Source organism: Eumetopias jubatus, unplaced genomic scaffold, assembly GCF_037043125.1.
Source record: "Eumetopias jubatus isolate StellerSeaLion01/CBP00866 unplaced genomic scaffold, mEumJub1_p1.0 scaffold_12, whole genome shotgun sequence".
Classification (NCBI taxonomy): domain Eukaryota; kingdom Metazoa; phylum Chordata; class Mammalia; order Carnivora; family Otariidae; genus Eumetopias; species Eumetopias jubatus.
The window spans coordinates 30,124,277-30,135,803 of NW_028274818.1; the positions used below are offsets into that span (position 1 = coordinate 30,124,277).

Sequence of the window (11,527 nt, forward strand, 5' to 3'; positions counted from 1 at the left end):
GGGAGTGGGAGAGGGAGAAGCAGGCTTCCCGCCGAACAGGGAGCCCAATTCGGGGCTCAGTCCCAGGACCCTGGGATCATGACCTGAGCCCAAGGCAGACGCTTAACAACTGAGTCACCCAGGCCCCCCCCATTATTCTTCTTTAATACTTTTGACTGGCTCTTCCTGCAGACTTGTGATATTTTAGAACAATTTTTGTCAAGATAAAAAATACTCTTTGGGATGTGCATGGAGAGAAGGCATAAGTTGGAAATTGAGGTAGATTTTTTTTTTTAGGATGAGAATAATCATATTTATGCACTGAAAACATCCTTGACAATAGTCATCATTTGCATTTGAGGTAAGTACAAAGGCATAATCCTCTGAAAGAATATTTCTAAGTAAAAAGGAATGAATAGTGTGTGGAAAGGGATGTTCCATTCTCTCCCCCACTCATGCCTCCAAGTGCTATTCCTGCCTCACCGCTTTTGATTCCTTCTCAATGAAACCACTGAGAAAAGAGAAAACAAATGGAAATAGTGAACCAGATATAAAATTTTCCAATGAAGACCTTAATAAATAACTTTAAAATGGGCATTTTTAAACTTTAGTCATTATTGTAGTATATGGTAAATATGGATTTGTTGGCTTCTTTTTCCATGAACCATCAAAAGTCTTGAAAGCTTCAGAAGGTGGTCTTCCTGAAGTTCAAAATATTTTATTTATTGAAGAATGGATTTCACTATTAACCTTACCTGCTTCATATTCTGTTGGCTACTCTACCAATATAAATTTAGTCTTCATAGTTAAAAAAATACTTTTTCATAGCAGCAAGTCTATCCATTATTGTGAAGTTTGCTTTCAAGGGAATTTGATGTTCCATCATGAGTTAAATTATCTGCTCCCAAAGTAACTTCATTTGCAAAATGTCAGTAAAGTTCCTAGTTCTCTATTAAAATTCAAGCCACTCTGTCATATAAATACAGTTAGATGGTGAAATCTCACCACCTTCATGGCGGTCATCAAAAACCGGGCAGAGTTCACACGGGGCTTGGAGCAAACCCGTGGGCGGGATGATTGGATCGACTGCTCTGTACAGTTTCATGTGTCCGTCTACACTGCCAACCGTGCCTTCTTTTGCAGCAATGATAGTCATCTCCACTTTCCCATCATAAATGAGTGTATTTAAGATCGTTTCAATGTCCTCCATGGACAACTCTACCTTACTGATCCCCAATTCACAGATATACTTCCACACTTCATGTGATGAGGCAAATGAACTATTTCTTTATATCATTGGATTTTGTTTGCTTTCTCGGGCTGTTTCTGCCTTGGTTTGTAGGAATTTAAAACACTGTTAGTTAAGCGCCTCTACAAATTCTGATTCAAAATCCTGGTCACTGTACCAGGCTCCACCAGTCACTGACTGGTCCGGTTGCAGGTTATAGAGCATATATACTTTCTTTTTTGAGGCTGTCACAGACTTAACAGCTTTGATAAGCTTTTTACTTTCCAAATTCTTCAGAATTGTGTTAATTTCTGTTAATGGCAAGTTACTTTTGTATCGGATATCTCTGCTCCATATTCCTTTATTTCCTGCATCCTCCATGATTTGATATACTAGTTTTTCTTGGTTATCTAATCCTTTCATTTTACCAGCATTCTGACAATCCTTTATTCTATACAGAAGTCCTGTATTGCTCCTTAAGAGATCCAACCGACCCATGGACAGCCGTCTATTGATGGCCACTGCCCGCTACTGGGTTTCTATATGAGGCATTTCATTCTGAATTACTTGGACTGTGATTCCATGAGGGAACTGGTGACATAATTCTATAATCCTGTTTTCTATTTCGACCGGATCCGTGTCAGGTGGCTGTACCTTCTCTTTCACCTCAGCCATGACTGCCCGGTTCCTAGCCCTTGGGGGGAGAGACGCTCGGGGTCGCCAGAGAGCCAGTCGGGGAACCGAGGAACTGGAACTCGAGGTAGACATTTTTATGTATTCATGTCATTTAATCTTTTCAGCAGGTGAAAGTAGCTATCATAATACATATTTTTCAGGTAATGACATTGAAGTTCAGATAGATTCAATAACTATCAGACAGCTAATTGAGAACCTGGACTCAGACTCAAGTTTCCTGCCTCAGAGTACACCTCTTCTACCACTGCATGGCTGCTTCCTTCGGTAATTTCTGTGAAGAACATGCATGAAAATGTCCATGAATGGATTTGGAAAACTGTAAAGTGAGATAAACCCTAGTGATTCTGAAGTTCCCCAAATACCCGTGTTTCTGTAAGTACAACTCTCGAAGTTTTTCATTTGTAGAAGAATCTATTATATCTCCTTCCTGTTTCATCCATTAGTTTAGGTAACATCATTTACACAATTGACTGAAGGAGACGAAATAATCACGAGAAGTGTAGCTGGTATTTACAATGGAGGCACTAACTTTTTAGCTCAATTATGATATGATCCATTCAATTTTCTGGCAATTTAGAAAAATAACTATTTTCTTTTTTCTTTCTTTTTTTTTTTTTACTTAAGTAATCTCTATACCCAACATGGGGCTCAAAATCATGACCCTGAGATTAAGAGTTCCATGCTCTTTTCACTGAGCCAGCCAGGCACCCCCTGAAAAATAACTAATTTCAAAGGGATTAGCCATGTCTTCCAAAACTTTCTCTTGGGAGGCTTTGATTGGGGTTCAGAAATGATGGAAGGGAGCTGAGAGCCAGTGACACAAACTGGTGGCAGTGGCAGTGTCGCCAGAGATATTGTCAGATGCTATCTTATTTCATTTTATCCAAAACTGTGCTCAACAGGTAAATTCTCTATAGGATGCCAAAAAATCAGTTCAAAAGTGAAACATCTATATGGATTTTGATTAAAGTCAAAATGTGTTGCTAGAAATTCTGGAAATAAGTAGCAGTAGAAACACCAGCAACAAAATTTCTTGGAGTTAAACTTGTTTCATTGTAGATATTTTTAATAAAAGTCAAACCATTTTGTGTATAAAAACCTAGTCGTGTAGCCAAGTGTCTTAATGCTCTGGGTGGACCCATCAATTTAAATCATATGTTGGCCCAACGTGGAAGTGGTGGGAGGTGGGAAGAAGAGGTTGAAATCCCGGAGTCCTGGTCCTGGAAGTGCCTGGTGATCAAGCACCATGGGTTTGCTTTGGGTAATTTATACTTGTGTGTGAATCATGAAGATATTAATTTCCTAAGAGTTCTTTAATCTCCCTAATCATTATGGGCTTTGACATACCACAACCCTGAGAACAGTATAGTGTATACCTTAAAGGTCCTAGGAAAAATCCTTGAGAACCTACTGTGGATGAAAAATGCCATTCAATCACTTTATCTTCTTTGTTCAAGATGGCAGGACTTTCTGAAGCACCGCATGGGAACCTAATAATGTCCATCGAAAGCATGTGAGAAGATAAACTGCATGAGAATGGTGCAGAACATCTAGAGAGAAGGGATAGTAGAAAGTTGTTTACTCACAGTATGAATTTAAGAGTAGCTGTAAGGATTAGAGGGAAGGTATGTTAAAGGAGTCCACATCAGGCACTTGACACATATTAGCCATGATTATTACAACTGAGGAGTTGTCTGCAGTTACATTATTCTAAATGGAAGAAGGGGGATGGACTAGATCAGTGGTGTCCAAAGCTGACTGATCATCAGAATTTCCTGAGGTGCTTCCTAAGATCCTAGATTTCCAGTTTCCAGCACTAGATATTTTTATTCAATAGATCTTTTCTGTAAAGCCCTGCAACTGATTCTAATGACCAGCTAAATTTAGAGACCACTAGATTAGGAGATTTCTAAATTCCCTCTGCTGCGCATTCCAGAATTTAAATTTGGAATATTCAGAAGGTTCTGGTTTTGATACTGCTCAAGCTCATGCAAATTTGCACTAACCAAGGTCAACTGATGTTATCAAGGTGCCTGTGATATTGCTAGAGCTGGTTATTCTCAGTGCAAATTGGCTTTAATGGGCCTCAGTTATTCTCTCAAAGCCACTCCAATGCTTCAGGGAATCCAAGACTTGTGATGCCTGTGGATATACCTCAGCCATTAGCCCACTGTCCAAATTCTCATGTCTTCATTACCAAGTTTATCCTATGGTAGGAACAGAAATAAGGGAATGCCAAATTACCTGAGGTCACATTTTTCTGCTGCTACATACAATTTATGCCCAAATGTGGGAGACACTCCCAGATGTGCTACCCTCTGTAGCCCCATGCATTTTTCTCCTAGACAAGAAAGCATATCAGAATGCACGTGACTGAGAATAATTCACTAACGTATACATATATACATACAATCATTATGTATATGAACGCACATGTCTTTGTATTAATATATGCATTTGAAAAAAATTAAACAATTATTTGTAAATGATGACTTGACACATGTCTCCTAACTAAAAGAGCTACACGTTTATGTCCACGTATCATGGTTGAGAATTGCCAAGATAAAGATTTCTAATAGCCAAGAAAGGCACACGTTTTAGTTCAGTTACCATCCTAAGTAGCATTGTAGGGGTCCCCTTTGCTCTCAGACTAGGTGTTGCCTGCCTCCTGCTCTACTTTGGGTTGGTATTCTGGGCAGCCTCTTGCTAGCACATTTGTTATCTTACCAGAGTAAGGGAGTTTGTGGTTTGTGGGGGACTTGTGGTTTTTGAGGAAGTTGGGATATTTAGCACGTGGTAATTTAGGAATCATACAGTTTTCTGAGTACACATTTGCCAGGAACTTGAACAGAATTGAACCAGGAACCCAAACCTGAGGCTGCCTAACCAACCTCAATTTCTGAAGCAATAAATTAATCGGTTAACCACAAACCAATGGAGAAATGTTTTAGTTTTAACCTAGTCAACCTATTCAAACCAGAACCAGTCATGAGTATTTCTTCTAAAACCACAGAACCATAACACTAGAATGTTTTCAAACTTAAATTAACTTGGTTTGAGCTCCTGACTTCAACATTTATTACTGCCATGCTTTTTGTAACATTCTATATGCTTAACATTGATGGTATATGATAGTATCTTGTGTTTGAAGATCGTAGAATGTTGCCAGTTTAGAAATGTCACTTTAGGGTGCCTGGGTGGCTCAGTTGGTTAAGCGACTGCCTTCGGCTCAGGTCATGATCCTGGAGTCCCGGGATCGGGTTCCCTGCTCAGCGGGGAGTCTGCTTCTCCCTCTGACCCTCTTCCCTCTCGTGCTCTCTATCTCTCATTCTCTCTCTCTCAAATAAATAAATAAAATCTTTAAAAAGCAGTGTCACTTTAAATATATTATCTTGGGGCGCCTGGATGGCTCAGTCGTTAAGCATCTGCCTTCGGCTCAGGTCATGATCCCAGGGTCCTGGGATTGAGCCCCGCATTGGGCTCCCTGCTCCGCGGGGAGCCTGCTTCTCCCTCTCCCACTCCCACTACCTATGTTCCCTCTTGCTGTGTCTCTCTCTGTCAAATAAATAAATAAAATCTTTAAAATATATGTATATTATCATTATGGTATAAAGTGGAAAATCCTGTCTTAGACTAGATTCACTGAAGGTTTGTTGAAGCTGAAGTGATGAGTCAGAGGAAGAGGTGGATAGTGTCTAGGAAACCTATTTAGATGTTTGTTGCTTTGGTCATTGAGCCAAGCTGCCAACATTTATATAAAGTTTCTTCTGTAGTATTCATTAAAGAAGGAAATAATCGATCCAACTTCTTCTTCATATACCACTTGCTATCTTGTACTACTGAGGAGTAAGTATTAAGATAATTTAAATTTATTGATGAATATAATTTTTTTAGAGCTTAGTTAAAAGCTTCATTATTCTCTCACAGTCAGAAACCTTAAGGCTCTGAGAAGGAAGTCATACAGCTATAAATGGAAGAGCTAAGTTTTAAGCCCAGCTCTCTTTTGAGTCTGAAGTATTAATTGCCATGCTATATGCCCTCTGCTTTGAGACTTTGTCTGGTTGTTGCCTGTTTATTTCCAGATTTCCTTCCATTTTGATGGAATTAGCTGAAGACCAAGCTGATTGCTTTTATGCTTTGGCAGTACCATACTGAATTAAGTTTCCACTTGCTCTTTGGGGAACAAGAGACTTTCATTTATGACTGAGAGAGAGAGAGAAAACAAAGGAATGGCCTGGTCCATCCCTTCCTTTTCAGGGGGTTGTTGCATATTAAGGGAGTTTGAGCATCACAAAGCCCTGTACAACTTTTTGCTCTGAGTGCTGTCTCAGGCTGCTCTTCTAAACTCAAGTAAGAATGATGCAGCAGAAAGCCAACTAGTGAACAAAAACTACAAAATTGACCCAGCTCCATTTTGACATATGCTCTGAAATGAACCTCTTAAGTCCCTTTTTCCCATTAGAAGATTGTTTTAAAACATATTCCCAAGGAGATGAATTTGATTCTTTATTTCTTCAGGTTTCTTTGGCCTTCTATTACTTGAACTGCAGCCTTACATTTTCTGAAGTATGTCTGCAGTGAAGCCAGGCAGAGCACATTAACAGACCTAGCATGCCACGGCTAAGTAATCCAGTAAAAGTATTCTTGTTGTGCAGTGCATGCATTCATAGGACCATTTTAGTTATTGCTATAATTAGTTCTGACTCAAGTATTCCACAGAGAATGAGGTTTCTAGATTGAAAGTGGTCAGATGCAGGTTAGCAGTGGGGATGTAGGATGCAGATGGCAGACAGAGCCTGAAGGAGAGATGAGAAATGTTTCTATATGCCTCAATTTGTAACATTTCTGATTTTTATATGGACATTAAACTTGGTCAAGCTGAAGTGCCATTTGCTTTAAGAGAGGATAATGTACACTTATCCTTATGAATTCTAAAAAATAGACTAAAAAATAGAAGTGGCAGCCTATGGAACAGCTCATGGTGACATCTACGTTACAAAATGCCTATAATATAAGGCTTACAAATAGAAAAAAGAATAAGCATATTTTGCCTGTATAGTTTTAGGTAAAATTATTTTCACCCTTGACTGATGATATAAGATCATAGATCTTATATCTGGAAGAGACCCAAGAGATCATGTAGTCTTTCCTAAATTGCAAGTGTGACAGTTTTTATTGATGAGTCAGCAGAATATTTACTATGGGCCAGGGACTATGCTAGGAATTAGGAGTGGTATTATAAATAATACACAGTGCCCCCTTCCCTCAAGGAATTGATGGTATAGTGGAGGAGACAGAAGTCTAAATAGTTTTTCAAAACAATGTGCTAACTGGCATTTGGCATCATATACCCTGGGAGTTCGGAGGGGCACTCATGGTGGCTGGGGTAGGGTTATGAAAAGCAGGGAAGTTGTCAGAGAGAGCATGCTTCTTGAAATGACATGGATGACAAAGATGCCAGAAAATCTCTAGGCCACGTCAGCTTGATTCTCATGTGCAAAGTTTTGGTAGTGTCAGAGAGCACCTTGCATTTAGGGAAGTAAAATGTTCAATAAGGCTAAAGCTTCTGAGGGAACTAACAGGAGTTGACACTGAAAAACATAAGAAGCTAGGTCATGAAAGGATGTGACATTAAATTAGGGAATGTGGGCTTCCTTATATATGCAGTGGGAGAATTGTTTTGGATTTTATTTTATTTTTTTGTTTTGTTTTGGATTTTAAAGAGAAGAGTGACATTCAGGTTTGTAATTTTCTGGTAGAAGTGCAAAAGATGGACGATTAACTGTAGAGAATAGTTGTGGGGAGACTATAAAGAGAGGTACAAATTAAGGCAGTTAAGAATGGAGAGGAGGGAATTTATCTGGGGGACATTAAGGAATAGAATTGTAGTATTGACAGGGGATAAGGGAGTGGAAAAATGTCAGATGTATGGCATGGAAAACTGATGGGATGATGATGCCATCCAAGAGCATTTGAGGGAGTTTAAATATGAACATAATATACAGTTTAAGATTTTTATGGGATATTCAAGTGGGAATAGCTCCTTGTGAATTGAAAGTATATTTCTGGAATTGAAACAAGATGTCCATGCTAGAGATAAGGATTTGGGAGTTAATCAGCCTATAAATAACAGTTGAAGCCATGGGAGAACATGCCACTCATTGACATTTATAGAATAAGAGGCAAGGAGGGCATTCTGAAAATATGGCAGACCAGAAAACTTGAGAAGCCACCCCCTACAAACACATACAAATCTAAGACAATGTAGCAACTCTTATGCTCAGAAAGTAATAGGTACTTCCAGGGGTCGGAAATGAAGCAGGAGCAGAAAGCTTTCTTCACTCCCTCTAAATTATGACTCTCTCAAAATTATCATAATGGTAAATGAGTAAGCTGAGATGGTGTCTGTCTGCTGGAATGAAGTGGAGGTTTTGTTGCTTTCAATAACCGAGAAGATTGGGTTGTAACACACATGTGGTCAAGAGATGAAGCTGTTGTCCCCGGTGAGGTAGAGCATTAAAATTCAAACCCATTTGGGATCCCTGAATGGATATATGTACTTCAAATGGTGGATTAGGGAACAAAATGCCCACTGGCACAGAAGAAGACAAGTAAACTGTTCTATTTTGGCTTTGAGATTAAAAAGAAAAAGGTCTCATGTGGGAATTTTTAAATAAAAATTTGTATCAGTATGGGTTAGGGTTAAAAAAAATTTTAATCACATTGAGGTATAATTCACAGACTGAAAATTTCAGTCTTTTAAAGTGAGAAATTTGCTGAGTTTTGACAAATGTATGTAATTATGTAATTGCCAAAATAATCAAGATATAGAACATTTAATGCACCTCAAAACTTCATAGGAATTCCAAAAAAAGAACCATCAAAAGGAAAAGTCATTGGACACAAAAAACTCAGGATTATACTCCACAGAACTTTGCATAATGAAATAATCTGTTAGAAGCCATAAATAAGAATTTGTGGAAAGACTAAATTCATAAAATCAATTATTGAAAATATAGAAGAGGATAAAACACTCTGAAAAAAGACCAGATAGACTGAAAAAGAAAAAAGGAATTTTTAGGAATGAAAAATATAGTCAATGGAATAGAAAACTCAGTAGATGGGTTAAATAACAGATTAGCCACAGCTAGAAAGAAAATTAGTGAAGTAGAAGATAGTTTTTTGAGAAAATAAACCAGAAAACAGCTTAGAGAAATTATATGTGTAATGTATATATAATAAATAAAATATATGTATGTATAACATATAATAAATAACACCACACAATTATATAATATAAATATATAATTATAAAATGTATAAAAATATAATGTATATTTATTATTAACTAGAGAAATTATATATAACTTACATATGTATATGTACACATGCAACTATGACTATAACAGAAAATATAAAAATAAGTTAATACTAAAATTCTGAATAAACACAACTGCTAAAATAGGAGGGATATTAAAATTAAAGTGTCTTAAGTTCTGTTTTTAAGATTTTATTTATTTATTTGACAGAGAGAGACACAGTGAGAGAAGGAACACAAGCAGGGGGGAGTGGGAGAGGGGGAAGCAGGCATCCCCCTGAGCAGGGAGCCCGATGAGGGGCTCAATCCCAGGACCCTGGGATCATGACCTGAGCCGAAGGCAGATGCTTAACGACTGAGCCACCCAGGCACCCCGTGTTTTTAGGTTCTTATATTTTTCAGGAGGAGAACAGAATGGTTGATTAAGTTTATATTTTGTTAAGCCAAATATGAATATTAAATAATATCATGAATATTAAGAAGTAAATGTAACCTAATTTCTGCTTGTGGTAATGATAGACATTCTTGTTGTAGAAAAAATATCTGCTGAGCTCATTAGAAAAACTTGACTAAATATTTAAAAAGCGATTTGGTCACAAGGAAATATATTTATCTATTACATACACACATATATAAACAACCTCCTTGAAAATCATACCCACCGGGCGCCTGGGTGGCTCAGATGGTTGAGCGTCTGCCTTCGGCTCAGGTCATGATCCCAGGGTCCTGGGATCGAGTCCCTCATTGGGCTCCTTGCTCAGCGGGGAGTCTGCTTCTCCCTCTCCCTCTGCCTCTCCCCCTGCTTGTTCTCTCTCTGTCTCTCTCGCAAATGAATAAATAAAAAAAAAAAAAATCTTAAAAAAAAAAGAAGAAGAGAAAATCATACCCAACAGTTAGGCAAAAATATGCTGGGAGTGTATCTGGTATAACCACTTTGAAGAGCAATTTGGCAATGTTACGTTAATGCAGAGACCTTGTAATACCTAAGAGCAGCAGCTCTCAAAATGTGATCTGGGACCGCTGGTGGCCCTGAGACCCTTTAGGGATTTTGGAAGGTCAAAACATTTTATAATAATACTATGAAATTATTTGATTTTTACTCTCATCCCCTCATAAGTATGGTGGCGTTTTCCAGAGACTACAGTATGCATGATGACATCATTGCTGTGATGGCTAATGGGTTGTGTGCTTGTGAATTCTTGTGTTGTTAATATTTCAGTGTCAATTTCTAATATGACAAAAATTGATAGAAATAGGCCACATAAACGAAAGTTTCTTGGGTCCTCAGTGATTTTTAAGTGTCAAGTTGTCCTGATTACAAACACTTTGAAAATCTTAGAGAAATTCTCATGTGCACCACGAAAAAGGAATCCTTATGCAGTATTATTTGTAGTTGTAAAAAGTGGGGAACAGCCTACATGTCCACTAGTAGGAGAAAAGAGAATTGTTTTACGTCTCTAAAAGTAATGTTGAAAATTTGAATGAAAAGAACAAGTTGTAGAAAGATAAAATTGTAGAAAGATGTACAGCTTATACTATAAAGCATTTTTTAGACTTTAATTACTGTTGCCCCCACACATGCACAGCTTCCCCCATTATCAACACCCCCCACAGAATGGTACACTGATATTTTTACTGTTTTTACAGGTTTACCTTTCCCAGAATGTCATATAGTTAGAATCAAACAGTATGTAGTCTTTTCAGATTGGTTTCTTTCACTTAGTAGTATTTATTTAAAGATCCTCCATGTTGGGGCGCCTGGGTGGCTCAGTCGTTAAGCGTCTGCCTTCAGCTCAGGTCATGATCCTAGGATTGAGCCCTGCATCGGGCTCCCTGCTCGGTGGGAAGCCTGCTTCTCCCTCTCCCACTCCCCCTGCTTGTGTTCCCTCTCTCGCTGTGTCTCTCTCTGTCAAATAAATAAATAAAATCTTAAAAAAAAAGATCATGTCTTGTCAAGACTTTATTGCTCATTTTTTTAGCACTAATACCATAAAATTTTAAAACCTGCAAAATTATTATATGTGTATATAAATAGTTAAAAATTGGCATGCATTACAGAAATAAGCATGAGCATGATGAATACCAAAATCAGGATGGTGGTTACCTCTAGAAGTGAGGTATGAGAATGGTATTGATGAAGGACACCCAGGGAGAATCTATTGTATTTGTGATTTCTTTCTTTAAAAAAAAATCTGACAAATCTGAGCAATACTTTTTTTGTTATTTGTCATATTACAGTTTATACTTTTCTGTGCTCTTAAAATATGTCATAATAAAAGTTATTTAAAATTATAAAATTATGAGAG

At 37.9% G+C, this 11,527-nt stretch overlaps 1 pseudogene; it reads right to left on the bottom strand.

The window, feature by feature from the left end:
- Positions 1-912: 912 nt before the first annotated feature.
- Positions 913-1,882, bottom strand: LOC114222019 (DNA-directed RNA polymerase III subunit RPC6-like; annotated as a pseudogene).
- Between the last annotated feature and the right edge of the window lie 9,645 nt (positions 1,883-11,527).